Here is a 5,560-nt window from a genome sequence, read left to right on the forward strand (position 1 = left end):
TTGTATTTTTTGTAGAGATGGGGTCTCACCATGTTTGCCCAGGCTAGTCTCAAACTCCTGAGCTCGAGGGATTTGCCTGCCTTGGGCCTCCCAAAGTGCTGGGATAACAGGCATAAGCCACCGTGCCTAGCCTCAAAGTGGATCTTAAAGCAGAGGCTGATACATGTTTTTAACTTGAATTTTTTTTTCTTTCTTTTTTTTTTTGAGACGGAGTCTTACTCTATTGCCCAGGCTGGAGGTCAATGGCACAATTTCTGCTCGCTGCAACCTCTGCCTCCCAGGTTCAAGTGATTCTCCTGCCTCAGCCTCCTGAATAGCTGGGATTGCAGGTGCACACCACCATGCCCAGTTAATTTTTGTATTTTTTTTTTTTTAGTACAGATGGGGTTTCACCATGTTGGTCAGGCTGGTCTTAAACTCCTGACCTCGTGATCCACCTACCTCAGCCTCCCAAAGTGCTAGGATTACAGGCGTGAGCCACAGTGCCTGGCCACATTTTGGTTATTTAATATACCATTTACCCTGTGAAAAATGGTCACTTATCTCGAAGATCTTGTATTCAGTTAAGACTCCCACTATAGTGGCCAAGGGAATATTGTTCATGATTTTGTGGAAGAATGAGACTTATCAATAGCTCACCTAATAAATATAGATTAAAAGGATATCAAATATCTGCCTTAAACCCACAAAGGAATATAAATTTGCGGCAAGAGATCAAGACTCTAATGAAGGCAGCAGGAGACGGCTTTAAAGACAATTCCTTGTTGCAACTTGATGATGAAAATCAGTCTTAACTGTGCATTTAATTTCTTTTGTGGGTTCAAAGCCGATCCCTAAAGTTTTATTCGAGGAAGGTTAATCATGATAGTCTTTGGAGCCTATAATGCTTCTAATATTGGGTAGAGTGAGTAAAAGATGTTTGTGTGAATAATATTTTGCCTTTTTAAAGTGAGGTGTTATGTAGAAAAAAAGGAACCTGCAAAAATACTATCTTTGTAGACATCTTTGAAGAAATAAATGTGGGAAAAGATGTAGAATTCATTAATACACAGCATTTATTTGTAAAAAATGCCTTCCTAACTTTCCACAAAACCCATATTTCCTAAGCAAAATTCTTTATGTTAAATATCGAAAGGAACCTTTTTAAATAAAAAGGAAATAAGGGTGGCCAGGCACGGTGGCTCACACCTGTAATCCTGGCACTTTGGGAGGCCGAGGCGGGCAGATCACATGAAGTCAGGAATTCAAGACCAGGCTGGCCAACATGGTGAAACCCCATCTCTACAAAAATACAAAAATTAGCTGGGCATGGTGGTGTGTGCCTGTAATCCCAGCTACTTGGGAGGCTGAGGAGGGAGAATTGCTTGAACCTGGGAGGCAGAGGGTGCAGTGAGCTGAGATTGCACCATTGCACGCCAGCTGGGTGACAGAGAGAGAGAAAAACAAAAAAAAAAAAAAAAAAAAAAAACAGAAAAAGGAAAGGAAATAAAGGAAAGAAGAGCAACAACAAAACTTTTTCCTTCATGAGGTGGTAGAGACCTATTTAATGCAGAACAACATTTTGGAAGTCCATGCCAGGTTCACAAAATTTATGCACTCTTCCTTTCCTTTTTTCTCATTGATTTCCCTTTATGGCCTTCTCTGTGCCTTTCAAGAGTGGCTTAAATTGTCAAATACACCATACTTTATGACTGTTTACCTTTGATTCTACAGACCCCCCCACCCCAGTCCCCCATCCTCAATTCTTTGTTTTAGAGACAGAGTCTTGCTCTGTTGCCCGGGCTGGAGTGCAGTGGCATGATCAGGGCTCACTGCAGCCTTCACTTTCCAGGCTTCTGTGATCCTCTCAGCTCAGCTTCCCAAGTAGCTGGGACCACAGGTGCACACCACCATGTCTAGCTAATTTTTATTCATTTTCATTTTTTGTAGAGATAAGGTCTCGCTGTGTTGCCCAGGCTTCATCTTCTACTCTTGCTTCCTCTTTATTTCTCTCTAGCTCTAAGCCAGAAGTCTTTCCACTTCACTGTGCATAAGGATCAAATGAGAATTTGAGTTAGAAATTCAGTGATTTCTGGGTGGGGCGCGGTGGCTCATTCCTATAATCCCAGCATTTTGGGAGGCCTAGGCGGATAGATCACTTAATGTCAGGAGTTTGAGACCAGCCTGGCCAACATGGTGAAACCCCATCTCTGCTAAAATACAAAAATTAGCCGGGCATGGTGGTGCACTCCTGTAATCCCAGCTATTCAGGAGGCTGAGGCTGGAGAATCGCCTGAATCCAGGAGGCGGAAGTTGCAGTGAGCCGAGATCACGCCACTGCACTCCAGACTGGGTGACAGAGTGAGACTCCGTCTCAAAAAAATAAAATAAAATAAAATAAAATAAAATAAAATAAAATAAGAAATTCAGTGGTTTCTGTGTTGACATCCAGGAATCATGAGTTTTGCCAAACATCCTAAGTATTGCTGTTGTAGGTGTTGAGATATACTATTAGGTTTTGGAGTAAGACCTGAACTTTCACCAGGGTATTTTCATTTTATTCAGAGAAGAAAGATTCTTTAATTGTAGAATTATAGGCATCAGTAATCCTTGTGGCGAGAGGGTTTCTTCCAAGGAGGAGCTTAGCCTCCTGACAGATCCTATTGTAAGGCCTCCAGTTCTCCTTGCTTTCCTTCTGGTTCCCTCTTTACCCCTACTAATTAACAGAAGCAATGGGGGTGCAATGCGGGGTGGGGCCACTGAGGTCTAAGGGGATTATCAGTCTGTGGTTTGGAATTCAAGGGCTTGGAGAGTCAATGCTCATCATTCTTTGGTAGATGACTTTTCAGCGTTGTTAGGTTTTGAAATTTTAACATAAGCTGAAAAGTAATCAAAATCTGTATTCAGCACTTGCCTTACACACAAGTTCCTTCTGTAACCTGAGTTAAAGGGAATTGACTTGGTTTTCAAAAATGGCTCCATCCGTCAACATAGCTGAAATTCTACCATTACAAATGATGGCCTTTGGACTCTGGAAAATTGTTAGGCCTCAAAAGTCTAACAATTAATAATGCATATACTTCTAGGTCAATATCACCTTAAACTGGAGCCAGTGAACATTTTGGTGGTGGTCTAGGATGATTGGAATTGGGACCATAAAAAGTGGGAAAGAATAGGAGAAAGAGGAATTATTTACTCTGAACACATAAAGAAATAAAATATTTAAATTAAAATTGGCTCATACCTGTAATCCCGGCACTTTGGGAGACCGAGGTGGGTGGACCGCTTGAGGTCAGAAGTTCGAGACCAGCCTGGCCAACATGGTGAAACCCCGTCTCTACTAAGAATACAAAAATTAGCTAGGCATGGTGGCACATGCCTGTAATTCCAGCTACTCGGGAGGCTGAGGCAGGAGAATCACTTGAACCCAGGAAGCAGAGGTTGCAGTGAGCAGAGATCACACCACTGCACTCCAGCCTGGGCAACACAGTGAGACTGTCTCAAAGAAAGGAAAAAAAATTAATCAATTAAAGTAAAAAATAAAAATAAAAAAGAAGGAGTGGCTCTTTGAATGAATCTCATACAAACTCTGAAAAACTCCTGACCAGGCACAGTGGCTGACGCCTGTAATTCCAGCACTTTGGGAGGCCCAGGTGGGTGAACCACCTGAGCTGAGGAGTTTGAGACCAGCCTGGCCAACATGGTGAAACTCCATCTCTACCAAAAATACAAAAATTAGCCAGGTGTGGGCAAGCGCCTGTGGTCCTAGCTACTTCGGGGGCTGAAGATGGAAGATCTCTCCTGAACTAGGGAGGCAGAGGTTGCAGTGAGCCAAGATCGTGCCACTGTACTCAGCTTGGGTGGGAGAGTGAAACTGTCTCAAAAAAGAAATGTATGTTTATTCTACATGTTTTATTTTTTTCAAGCAAGAGATCAGGTAATCTTTTCTGATATCAATATACAATAAGATAACAACAGATTTTTTAGTATGATATAATACATATTGAAATCAATTACAAATGTCACTTTTAAATATTAACGTCTATTGTACTAAGTTTGGGATCTCAGGAAAAAGCATTCAATATAATTTAAAATGCCAAGACTGGGCTTGGTGGCTCGTGTATGCAATCCCATCATTTTGGGAGGCCAAGGTGGGCAGATCGCTTGAGTTCAGGAGCGCAAGACCAGCCTGGGAAACATGGTGAAACACCGTCTTTACAAAAAATACAAAAATTAGCTGAGCATCATGGCACGTATGCCTGTGGTCCTAGCTACTTGGGAGGCTACGGCAGGAGAATCACTTGAGCCAGGGAGGCAGAGGTTGCAGTGAGCCGAGATGGCGCCACTGCACTCCAGCCTGGGTGGCAGGAGTGAAAGAAACCCTGTCTTAAAAAAAACAAAACAAAACAAAAATATGAAATTATTATAGCAAAGGATATTTTCAGGTGTGATAGATAGAAGTGTGTTTTTGAGTCATACAAGTTGTACTAAATTATGCCGAAGCTGTAAAAGACTCCAAAAATGATCTCCTTTTGGACAGTTACAGAAATAACTTCTTTAAGGAGTCACGGATTGTCTTTATTTTTCTCTCTCTATTCTCTCTTTCTCTCTTACCTAGGTCAGTACATTTTCTACCAAAGTTACTCCTAGGCTGGGCACGGTGGCTCATGAATGTGATCCTAATACTTTGGGAGGCCAAGGCAGAAACATGGCTTGGAGACAAGAGCTTGAGACCAGCCTGGGCAACATGGTGAGACCCCATCTCTACTTAAAAAAACAAACAAAAAGCAAAGTTACTCCTCGTATGTATGCAAACCAAGTTGGCTTCTGAGATGAGAATGTAAGATGGACTCTAGCATGAAGTTCTAAAAGACACAGCCCAGAGGACCAAGGCAGCACACAACATTATGGCTTTCTGTTTTGGTGTGGCTCTGAGGAATCTGATGACCTTGGCAAGTTATCGTTGAATATCTTGGTTCCCCATCCGATAAAGTGGAGATAACAATGCCCACTGTTCAAAAAGGATTCATAAGATACCATCTATGAACTTTACTGAAGTCTTTGATAAGAGCATCTTATAACTGCTATTGTTTCTGTTCTCATTAGCATTATTGTAGTTACACATGATGACTTTAATTTGACTTCAAAGGCTGTAGTCTGTAGCTATTTTATAAGAACTGATTGTTTTTAATGTGTACTCTGAGACAAGGTGAAGGGGAAGGAAATTTCCCCTAAAACCACAGTAGCAATTATATTATGGTAGATTGAAACTTTCTGTTGAAGCCGGGCATGGTAGCTCACGCCTGTAATCCCAGCACTTTGGGAGGCTGAGGTGGGTGGCTCACTTGAGGTCAAGATTTTGAGCCCAGCCTGGACAACATGGTGAAACCACTTCTCTAATGAAAATACAAAAACTAGCCAGTCGTGGTGGCGCATACCTGTAGTCCCAGCTATCTGGGAGGCTGAGGCATGAGAATCGCTTGAACCTAGGAAGCAGAGGTTGCAGTGAGCCGAGATCACACCACTGCCCTCCAGCCTGGGCAACAGAGCGAGACTCCATCTCAAAAAAAAAAAAAAAAAA

This window comes from Piliocolobus tephrosceles, chromosome 5 (assembly GCF_002776525.5).
Source record: "Piliocolobus tephrosceles isolate RC106 chromosome 5, ASM277652v3, whole genome shotgun sequence".
Taxonomy (NCBI): Eukaryota; Metazoa; Chordata; class Mammalia; order Primates; family Cercopithecidae; genus Piliocolobus; species Piliocolobus tephrosceles.